This window comes from Zingiber officinale, chromosome 5B (assembly GCF_018446385.1).
Source record: "Zingiber officinale cultivar Zhangliang chromosome 5B, Zo_v1.1, whole genome shotgun sequence".
Lineage (NCBI taxonomy): Eukaryota > Viridiplantae > Streptophyta > Magnoliopsida > Zingiberales > Zingiberaceae > Zingiber > Zingiber officinale.
This window is the reverse complement of record NC_055995.1, coordinates 20,182,516-20,194,407: the sequence shown is the minus strand read 5'-3', so window position 1 is coordinate 20,194,407 and position 11,892 is coordinate 20,182,516. Positions and strand designations below refer to the sequence as shown.

The 11,892-nt window shown below is 39.4% G+C and overlaps 1 long non-coding RNA gene across 1 annotated transcript; it reads right to left on the bottom strand.

The window, feature by feature from the left end:
* Positions 1-9,883: 9,883 nt before the first annotated feature.
* Positions 9,884-11,603, bottom strand: LOC121987276. Its single transcript, XR_006113466.1, has 3 exons — positions 11,379-11,603; positions 10,848-10,887; positions 9,884-9,897 (listed from the first exon to the last, which is right to left on the bottom strand). It is a non-coding gene; the product is annotated as an uncharacterized LOC121987276 (long non-coding RNA).
* Positions 11,604-11,892: the final 289 nt, after the last annotated feature.

The window sequence follows — 11,892 nt, the reverse complement described above, 5'->3', positions numbered from 1 at the left end:
AGGAGGCTTCTAGGGTTTTCGAATAGCTCAAATTCTGGCGACTCCTTGCATCTCCGTGCTCTCCTCGACGAGGGAATCGTGAAGACAGGAAGAACTCGGATTGAACCCTTGGACGGCCACCGAGACGAAGCCCTAGCTTCGTTCTTCAATTTTCGGCGGAGAAGAAACTGCCGCGGACGCGAGAGAGAAGAAGAGAGGGGAAAAAGCTAGGTCACGGGGAAATCTAACATTAACTTATCCCTTTTATCATCCCCAAGGTTCTGTTAACTTCCTTAAATAAAATTTCCTACCTTTTCTAAACAGAACCGATGGCTTGAACACCTGGTCAGCCGGGCTCGCTTAAAGCTTGGTTCGGCCAGAGGTTTCGGGTTTGAAACTCGGTTTGGACATATTTTTGTCGAAACTTCTTTCGTTTAGTAAAAATACCAAACGACCTCCAAAAATTGCATAAAAATACTCTAAAAATTTCTAAAAATCTCTAGAATATTTATATAGTATTTCTAAATATTTTTAACCACTATTAGAACTCCAAATGAGGAAATTTGGGTCGTTACAACTTTTGGAGGTGCCAACTAGTTTGGAACCTCCCCTTGAATTATTGATCAGAATTTTTTAGTTTTGGGTTTATGTTAATTACTTTTGTAATTATAATAGACTTGATGATAGTTTGGGTTTGAGTTTGCTCTATAGTTATTTTTATGATTTAATTTTGGTTTAGTTGATTTAGTTTTATAGTTAGGATTTTGAATTGGGTTGTTTGATTTTATATAATATATTTTATTTTTAGGTATATAGTATTGGTTAATTCCTACTTGCATGGTTAGGCATGCTTTTGGAACCCAAGCTTTAGTTTATCTTTTATTTTGAGTTACAAGTGACATAAATGATTTATTTGTTGAGCTGGACTTGTATCCAAGCCCAGATTTGTTGTATAAACCTTTTTCATTTTTAGAATTAAATCTAAGTTTTTACATCTAGTTGTAAAGTTTTCTAACAACCCTTTAAGTTTATTAATTTCAATTTTTAATATTGAGTTTTTCTCCTCAAGCTTTATAACTTGATTTGGATTTTCAATTTGTTCCTTGAGTTATTGGTTTTCTTCAAGGAGCATTTTATTTTGATTTTTATTTTCAGTTAATTTTCGATTTAAGCATGTGATGACTTTAAAAAACTTTTTTCTTAAATTAAAGCATACCTCATCAGAATCTTCAGAAATGAGTACGGACCCGTGGCTTGATTCGGGTTCAGACACGTCTTCCGATTCATTCTCCAATTCTAATTCGCGGGCCATCGGCGCGAGGTAGCTTTGATGCTTTTGATCTTCGGCGTACGATTCATCTAATGATTCGTCCCACGTCACCTTGAGTGCTTTCTTCTTGGTTGTTTTGTTTTTGTCATTCTTCAACTTTGGACACTTGTTCTTGTAGTGACCCTTCTTATTGCATCCGAAGCAAGTCATATTTTTTGGTTCATTAGTGGAGTTGATCTTCTGCAAGTCATTTTTGTTGAAGTTCTTCTTTCTCCTGGTGAACATTTTTCTTACCAAGTTCACCAGGTATTTTTCATCTTCTGAGTCTTGGTCAGACTCCCCTTCATATTCAGGTTTGGTTCTTGACTTTTCCTTGGAGGAACCTACGAAAAGAGCAATTCCTTTCTCGGCCTATTTTGAGTTAGTCTGCTCATGGAGTTCGAGTTCATAAAATAATTAATCAATTTTTAATTTAGAAAGATTCTTCGAAATCTTGTAAGCATCCACGATGGATGCCCACAGTGCCCATTTGGTGACCAATAGTGCGAAGCCCGTTGAGGATGTCCTTTATCCTCGCATGGAGTAGACTCATAGATTCTCCTTCCTACATTTTAATATTAAATAAATTATTCAAGTAGAGATATCATTTGGTTACCTTCACGTCGCTAGTTCCCTTGTGCAGTTCGATGAGCTTGTCCCATAGTTCCTTCACATTTTTGTGTGGACCAATGTGGTTCAGTTCCTCCTTCGTTAGCCCACACTGGAGAGTGTTGAGAGCTTTGAAGTCTATTTGGGATTTCTTCTTCATCTCCGGATTCCACTATTTTAGGTCAATTAGATTTTTAGAGTTGTCGACGGGAGCCTTATAGCCTCTGTTGACGCTGAACCATTGGTCGAAGTTGGTCTTTAGATAGACCTCAATTCACTTCTTCCAGTATGGGAAGTTGTCATCGTTGAAGAGGGGGGACGGACGGTGCTGAATCCCTCGATTTGGACCATAACTATTGCACACAAAGAAATAAGGAAGAGGATCCCAAGACTTTGTCTTGGATTTAGCAGTGTGGGAGAAAAGGTAAAAAATTTAAGACTGAATTGGCATTGCACTAGTTCAGTTTAATTTGCTATGAAAAAGAATTTTCCAAAGAGGTAATTATACCAATTTGGATTATGTCAAAAAACTTAAAATCGAAAAGAAAAAAAATCACCCCCTTTGCCTGATTGGTCGTTGCACGAAATCAGAGCAGTACCCACTCTAATACCACTTGTTGGATCATAAAGTTCGCTAGAGGGGGGTGAATAGCGATCGTCGAAAATCGTAAATTAAATTGAGTATGCAATAGAAGAGAAAAATTGAATCAATGATAACAAACCAATTTTACTTGGTTCGGAGACTTTGTCGACTCCTACTCCAAGGCCCGCATGTGAGAGTGCTTTCGTTGGACAATCACTAATAATTCGCAAAAGTATTACACAATTTTAGTACAAGAATTATAAAAAATACCAACAACAATGAAAATGAAACTGAGTTGCAGGTTGTCGGAGGAGCTTCGCAGTATCACAGGAGCGTCTTTGGAGTAGCGCGCAAGAGAGCAATCATAGAAGAAGTTATGTTTGGCTCTTGGTGGAAGACTGCTTATATAAGCAGTTCTAGGCATCCGGATCCCTTCCAGGCGCTTGGACCATGATGTCGGCCCAGCCAATCAGTTCGCTCCACGTTTGCGACGAGATAGAGTTTTGCATTCCGGCCGCCCAGACTAGTTCTGGGTGCCCGGATCCCTTCGAGGCGCCTAGACCCCTTTTTCCAACAAAGATTTTTCCTGTAAGAAAATGATTAGTCCGAGGCAATAAACATTATACTACCTACAAAACAAAAGTTAGCACAATTTATTAAAACAGAGTAGTAATTAGATTCTGTCTCCTCGAGACCAAAATCTAGTCAAGATCTCAACTTAGATTTGTGAAATGGATCTAAGTTAGATCGACGTCTACTGTTCCCTCAAACGGGGAATGTGTCCTCACCAAGTCACTCCCCTCTAGTGATTTACCTTAACTTACCATTTTGCCAGATATTCGGTCAGCCCATCGACCTATCTAGGCTTCTGTTGATGTTCCACAAGTATACAGAAATGTCATAAGTAATAATAAAAGATATTGTATCCACAGGGACTGGAATAACCACTAAAGATGTCTCAACGCGAGTTAGCTAAACAACTAATCAATTGATTCACAAAAGCAAAGTGTAACTATGAAAAGTAAAACATAGAAACAAAAGAATAAGAAACAATAATAAGGGCTTTGATAAAAGGAATGTTCTAGGAGCTTTAGTTTCTTTGTAAGGATATTCAATGTAAATGATCTACCAAATCTTATTCCTCAATTGTCTGTCATTTGTAGAAAATTATCGGTTCTCTCTTGCAATAGACAACCGGCCTAGGACTGAAATATATCTAAATGTGATCAATTAGGAATGAACCCTATGTTGCCCTTACACGGGCTTGCCTGTCACGTGCATCCCTCGGATAATCAACATAAGAATTCATCACATCTCAAACTCATTAAGATATAAAGATTAATACATACAATCTATCCTATCCTCTTGAATAACCTAATTTCCCCTTCAAGATTACTCCTCAAACGTCCTTACACGGGCTTGTTCCTGTCACGAACGCCCCAAGAAAAATCGAATGAGAAACAATCTCTACAAGATCCACAAGATATTCAAACAGTCAACCAAGCATGGTAATTAGGTCCAAACACAACAATTCACACAAGATCAAATGGATACAAATAGGGAAAAATCATAGAAATAGGAATTTGGCAAATTCATAAGAGTTTTACATCAAATCTCCATTACAAATACTCCCTCCATCCTAGAATAGCATATCTACTCCATAAAATGAGGTAAGAAATCCGAAGATAAGAAGATTACAAACATTCTTGATCCCAAATCCAAGAAAAGAGAGAAAGAAAGCTTATCTACGATGAAGAATGTCTTTGGATCCAATCCTCGATTCCGGAGTCGATTCCTTGAAGATCTCCCCTTGAATCGCTGCAAAATCCCTCCAAGATGGAGAAGAATCACCCAAATCTTGCTCTCTCCCAAAGGGGAGAAGATCCCCTTTCAAATCTTGAAGAAGGCCTTATATATAAGGGGGGTTTTGGTGCCACACGGCCCCAAGACACGGTCGTGTGAAGCTCACATGGCCTGGCTCATTCCCGGGGCTGCCTATCTCACACGGTCGTGTGGTGTACACGGCCGGGCATGCATCTTCCATTGCTCCCCTTGCACGGCCGTGTAGATCTACATGGCCCACACTGCCTCCAGCTCTGGAGCTCCTGCACGCCCGTGTGGTGCACATGGCCAAGACATTCTTGGGCTCTGGAAATGCTGCACGGTCGTATGGATCTACACAGCCGTGTACAGCTTCAGTTATAGATGGCTTGCAAGGCCGTGTGGTGTACACGGCCATGAACCTTCTTGGCTTCAAACCTAGCACGGTCGTGTGATGCACACACGGCCATGGCTTCTTCCTTCTCTGTTGCAGCCACATGGGTGGTGATCACCACACGGCCTGGGCAACCCCCCATGTCATGGTCGTGTGGCACACAGGGCTTGTGCCTTCCTTCTTCGTTCAAGCATCAAATCTTCTCCAAACTCGACTCCTGCACACAAAAAATGCCCAAAAAGTAGATCTCCAAACAAAAAAAGTAAACATGCTGAAAGGAAAGCTGGAAGTACAAAAATGCATAGATAAAGTATGCTCGAAGTATGTGAATGTGCGTCAAAATATGCTAAACAAGTGTATACAATCTACGCACATCAGCTTCGTGCCAACTATCTGGTTGGCTCGTTGACCTAGCTAAACTTTGTGCCAGCTATCCGATCAATCCGTCGACCCGACTGAACTTCGTGCCAAATATCTGATCAGCCCGTCAACCTATCTAGACTTCATACCAGCTATCCGGTCAGCTCGTTGACCTAGTTGGATTTCTTGCCAGATATCTAATCAGCCTGACGATCTATCTAGACTTCTCCTACATACTTAGTTACATCGTTAGATCATAACAAACCTAAATTAACTAACTTTGTCATTTATCAAAACCTGAGTTCGACCGTTAGTGCAACCTGCACCAATAGTAAAGTCTTTGGGACTTCGTAGAATGTAATAATATTGTAATAACAATCAGATATTATGATATGATTGTGTGATTTACCATAACTTATTTAGTGTATATGTTATTTTTGTTACATTCAAATAAAATCTCGATAAGTATGTTAGTAGGTTGAGATTGGTCCACTCACATGGATAATCATCTATGTTTGTTAAATACAAATAGAGATTAGACTGTTACTTATATGATAGCTTACGTAGCTGTGAACAAAGACATATCCATAAGTTAAGGTCACCTTGATAATTGTGTTAAGATGAGATCATTTATGTGTTAATAATGATCGAAGTAAATCCACCATTTACTAAACATGTTGAAGGTCATATTATAATTCATATGTTGAATTTAGGATTTGACATTAGATATGTCTAGATCAAAATCTATATGATTTTAAATTTTAAGAAAAACATGTACTTTTTTTGTAAAGAAAAAAATAACATAGCATGTGATTCATATCATATGTGCTATAGCGACAATAATGGTAGTAGTAGAATAGATCCCTACTTCTCCACTATGTGATACCCTTGAGATTATAAATTAATCTCAATTTTATCCTAATTGACCATTTAGCTATTTACTAAAAATTTTAATTAGTGACTGCTTCTTTAGCATGTATCCTATGGCTATATATGGTTCGGTTTATGGAGTATAACTAAGAAAGTCACTGATTAGAATGAATATATTCTAGCTAAAAAGGAAGATTAAATATATTTATATTTTTTGATATTATTCACTAGTCAACCCATTTTTGTTATGTAAAAAAATGATTGTGAATATTTGAATATGGAATATGCTCTTGACATAATAGTCATTATAAGGGATTAGAGATATTTATATTGATGTAAATGAAGATTATTTAATCTAGGTAAATAGCAAAACATGAATATCTCCAAGATAATGGTTGTGAACTACCTGGAGATTGGATGTTTCCTGGATAATAGATATGTAACACTAGGAGAAAGGCTATGTGCTATTATGAGAGTGACTAAGTGTCATTATGAGAGTAGCTAAGTAAGGTGTAACAACTTTCTTAGCCTAGATTGCTCAGTGTGCTTATTATCGCATGAACCATTTTCTCTTAGTATGGATTGGATGATCTGATATGGTCATTATGACTAAATTCATATATGGTCTTTGTGGCTTGACTTGGATGAGTGGGAGATGTTAGACGTGGAAGAAGTAGGAGGTGTGGGCAGTTATAAAAACTCCCCGCATACCTCACTTGTTTTTTTATATATGTTGTGTCCAAGTGCAAGAGGGCATGAGAGATATGATCCTATTTATCTTCAAAAGAGGAGCATCCAAGTGAAATTTTGGATTTGGTTTGTGACCATTAAAGAGCTCTTCAATTTTGCAATTGCTCTTCCGATGGCGAGCACAAATCTTCCGATAGTGAGCATAAAGAACGGAATTCATCTTCCCAGATCACAATAAGTGTTTACAGTTTAGTTTTTATCAATTCATGCATTTAATCAAATACTTAGATCAACCAAGCTTGCTCAATATATCATCGTTTATTATTGTTCACCTAGTGAATTTACCACTTATCAAGTTGTCATAGACTATATCTTCCTAGAAATTTTTTAACCCTCAAATATTTTGTGCCTTCATTCACTTATCACCTATGAGCTCACCTTGTTTTCTATGAAATGATTGATGTGATGCCCGCAAGTATATGGGTATCATCATGTAATAAAATATCAATCTCACAAGGATTGTTAATTAAACACTAGTTAACTTTGGACAATGAATTATCTAGACAATTGAAAGGTGGTTCACAAACGCTAGAAGAGAGAATAAAGAGAGGGAGATAAGGTTGAGAGAAAGAGATAGAAGAATTGATCTTGAGAGGGGTTGAGCTTAAGAGGATGTGAAAAATAGTTTGGGAAGTGATTCTAGGATTTCAGTTTTACTATGGTGCTAGTTAATGTCCCTATGCATTCTCCTTACTATAGGATCGAAAGAGTGTGATAGAGGGGATTCTTTTACTTGTAAAAATCAAAGTCGCGCAGTGGAAAATAGAAATGTAACAACCCAAATTTCCTCATTACAAGTTCTAATAGTGGTTAAAAATATTTAGAAATGCTTTAGAAATATTCTAGAGATTTTTAGAGTATTTTTATGTAATTTTTAGAGTTCGTTTGGTATTTTTACCAAAAGGAAGAAGTTTCAAAAAATAAATAGGTTTGGCCGAGGTTCGAACCCGTGACCTCCGACCCAACCCGAGTCTTAAGCGAAGCGTGATGACCAAGAACCCAGCAGGGCCGTGCTGATCAAAATAGATAGCAAAATATATTTATGTGGTAGATAGTTAACAGAATATTGGAGTTATAAAGGGAGAACTTAGGCCCCCAGGACGTAGCGCAGACGGTGGGCGCATGGTATCTCTGGCGTAATGGCCAGGGGTTGATTCTTAGGAACTGACGACCTGAGGTTTACCTCACCATGCGCCTATGGCCTGTGTACCTGCATGAACCTCCCTCCATATCCGTGGGGCCGTCACTAGGGGGGTCGCTAAGGTAGTGGATCTACCAATAAATGGAGAACTTAGGGATTAATTTGTCGTGACCTTATTTCTTCTCCTCTTCTCTTCTGCGTGCGACGGCAGGCTTGGGCAGAAAACAAAGGGAAGCTAGGGTTGTCTCCGGTGGCCGGCAAAAGACCGAATTTGAGAGGTTTCTTCACACGGTTGTGATCCTCTCGGCAAGGTGAACGCGTAGGCACAAGAAGAGGCCGGAAACTCGAGCTAACTGAAACCCTAGAAGCCCTTCTTGTTCGGTTGTGAGTCCAAGAAGCAAGGTAAGTGCTACTCACCTACGGTAAGGGTAGTTTCGAGCTTTGATTTAGAGTTTCTTTTGGTTTCCGGAATATGTCGTGAGGAATTTTAGATTTGTTAGGGATCTAGTTTCTTCTTGCTTTCGAATTATGCTGTAAAAATTATAGTTTGGGGCTTGCTGCCGTGGGATTCAAAGAAAGAACATGAAAGGGATTAGTATGTTGAGCATGTAGGTTTCGGCAGTTTGGTTTCTTTTGTTCCTTGTCGTGGTACTGAACAAGAAGAAGGATTGTTGTTTTTGTTGGTTTCCAGTAGCAAATTCTATACTACTTGCAATTGTATACACTGCTATGTGTTTTGGTGAGTATGTCGTGAGTTTTGCCTTAGTTTTGGGTGCATGTGTCATGAACAAATAGCCTTAGTTTTTAGGTTTTTAAAAGCATGAAACAGTTCTATGTTTTTCGGTTGCTTGTAATCTTAAACAGATTTAGTTTTGTATAGAATTATTGAACATGAACAGTCTTGTTGTTTGGGTTCGGTTTGTTTTAGAAGCCTGCTACCATGAAACTGATTTCAGATTTATTTAGATTTGGAATTGAACAAATTTTTTAGTTTGGAATGGCTATATGTAGCATTTTGAGTTTCCTTTGCTTCCTTGCCGTGACACTGCAGGTAGCTTCAACAAGTTCTAGTTTTGAATGGTTATGTGTAGCCTTTGATCTCTTGTGTTTCCACGGGCAAGAACAGCCCTGTTGTCATTAATCCTTTAACCAGCAGAATTTTTGGTTAGCATGGTGTGCAAAATTTTGATTAGCATAGTATGCAGAATTTTGTTAGTATAGTATGCAGAATTTTGATTAGCATAATATGCAGATTTTTGTTAAAGCTTCGAATGTAGATTTTTGTTTAAGTATTTCAATGTTAGAATTTGTTTAAACATTTCAGTTTTAAAAGAAGCATTTTCTATTAGAAGTATTAACAAGAACAAGTATTTTACTTAAAGAAGCTAGTACCCGACTTCCGAGGTTGTCGTTAAACAAATCCATGTCACCGTTTCCGAGGTCTCGGCCCTGGTAAGACCGAGGTCTTTACCCTCATAGGACTGGTGGCTCGCTATGTCACGCCCCAGAGGAGCTCCTGCCAGAAGAAATTTTGGCAGCACCTCCCCTGTACGGCGGACAATATGAAACATTACTACATACAAAATATACATCAGCCACACTCGGCTGGGATATATGCACAAATAGAAACAACATAACACGCAGTCTAATATACTCAGCTTACCCGGCTAGACAAAATGAAATAACACAACCACCATCTATAACCATCAGCCTAAACGGCTGGAACAAAATAGAAACACACACAGCGGAAGACAGAACGATAAATACTCAGCCTACACGGCTGGATATAAACGCAGCGGAAATCACAAAAGAAGACAAATGTATGACCGACAAAGTCACTAACTAAATTACCTACAACCACCAGACTAGACTCCAAAAATTCACATCGACTCATTGAAAAACAAAATACACAAAATCAACATACCATCCAAGCAATACTAAAACAAAACAAGAAAACTATCCTCGAGTGTGACACGAAATGCAAGGAGGAATAAAACCAAAATCAATCCTCGAGTGTGACGTAGGACCCAGGACTGGCAGCCGACATCTCTCCAAGCATCCATGACTCATCTACCTGTTACCTGGCGAGAGAAAACCATTTTGCGAGGTGGTGAGTATTGGAACTCAGCGGGTAAAGAAAGATAGTGCATGAACATAAAATACAACTAGAAAGTGAGCCGAGAGTATACAGTCTCATAAAAGAAATAGCAGATACTACAATAGGACCAAAGTAATCACTCATACCTGAAACCATATCCTAGGCTAGGTATAGTAGGACAGAACTGGTACTAATCTGCTACAGTACTACTCATAACTACAGAGACAACAAGCAAGGTATATACAAGCAATAACAGCGTATGTATACAACAGCAGTAAATAAGCAATAACAGCATATATAAACAGCAGCAGCCAAAACAAATATAATAACAACAGCGTATGCACGGATGGTCACTCCCGCCCACCTCTCCGCACCATGACCCCTGTATGGTCGAGAGGCCGGGTCAGTGACAGACTGTACACCACTCCAGCTACCACTCACACAAATGGCCGAGGGGACAGTTGCATAGTAGCTAACTAGCTACATCTGCGACGGGGTCCCTGCTGCTCGTACTCCAGCTACCACTCACACGAGTGGCCGAGTGCGGCAGGACAGGACAAGCGGCATCAACTCCAGCTACCACTCTCTCGAGTGGCCGAGGATGCGGCATGCATGAAATGACATGATGCGAACAATGCAACAGTCATCATACCAATATAAGCAGAAACAGGTATGCTACATGAAGCCAGCATGCTCAACATAATATATAAATAAATAACAATCAAAGCATACAGACATGGTATCTAGTATCTGCTACTGATCATGGACAACGACAAGAGACTGCATAGATATGGAAACGAGTTTCTCAAAGATCATGTGGAAGTATCAAGCGCAGGAAAATAAGAATGGAGTCAAGGTAAAATAGTCCTTATCCAAAAATAGTTCATGCACCAGTTCAAAGAACTAAAAGAAAGCAAAGCAAGAAGTACCCACCTTTATACGTAGATTGTATCAACCGTCTTCAATCAACGTCCTGCAAATCACGTGATGTACAATTTAGCTAATTTCATAAACGACACTAGCTAAACCGAAACTTAACTTAATTAGGGAAAAACCTCAATTCAACTATGAACCTCGATTCACCTAAGTCAATAGCACATTCCACTCATTTTGTAACCATAATGATTCATTATTACTTTTTCCTAATCCATTTCCCTGCATAATCAAAGAACCTACACAGCAGCAAAACCATAACCCACCTAACAAATTCTGTCTGAAATCTGTAAACACAGAAAAACTAGCAACACAAAACTGCATCACAATCCTCCGAACAAGAGCCCAATCATCAATTCACCAAAACTGCCCTGTAACCCGAGACCATCACCAGTCAAGAACCCAAAGTCAAACTTCAATCACCTCCTTCAATTCTACACTGGAATCCAGAACCATTACAAAGCAAGAACAACATCCAATCCAAACCCCAACAGAAATGCCAACAAAAGTATGTTAAAGGATCATACCTACGAAGGGAATCTACTTGCTGGTTTGGTTAGGGCACGACTTGGAGAGAATCGGCGGCCGCGACTTCGGCTGAGGGTGAGATCGCAAGCTGTGGTGCCCGCGTGAGGGAGATCGGCTGGTGCCGTGATGCTGGTGCAAGGAGAAGCGGCGGCTATAGCTCGAGGAAGAAGAAGTCCCGGCTGTGCACAGGAACTCACAAGGGTAATCAGGAGAAGTCGGCGGCGGGGAAAGGATTAGGGCAGGCAGCTATGGCTCGAGAGGGAAAATCGTCGGTTGTGGTGTCGCGAGGTGAGGGGATCGCGTGAGGAGGAGAGGGAGTTCGGCGATCAAGGTTAGGGCACGAGAGAGATTTTAAAGGAAAGGAAAATTAAAACATTTAAGGAAATTAAACATTTCCTCGTTTAAATCGGATAACTTAAACAGACTTTTCCTTGGCCCAATAATTAATCCCCTTAACCCACCTCATACGAGCTCCAATTAATTCTCAGAAAATTTCTATAAATTTCTAAAAATTCCA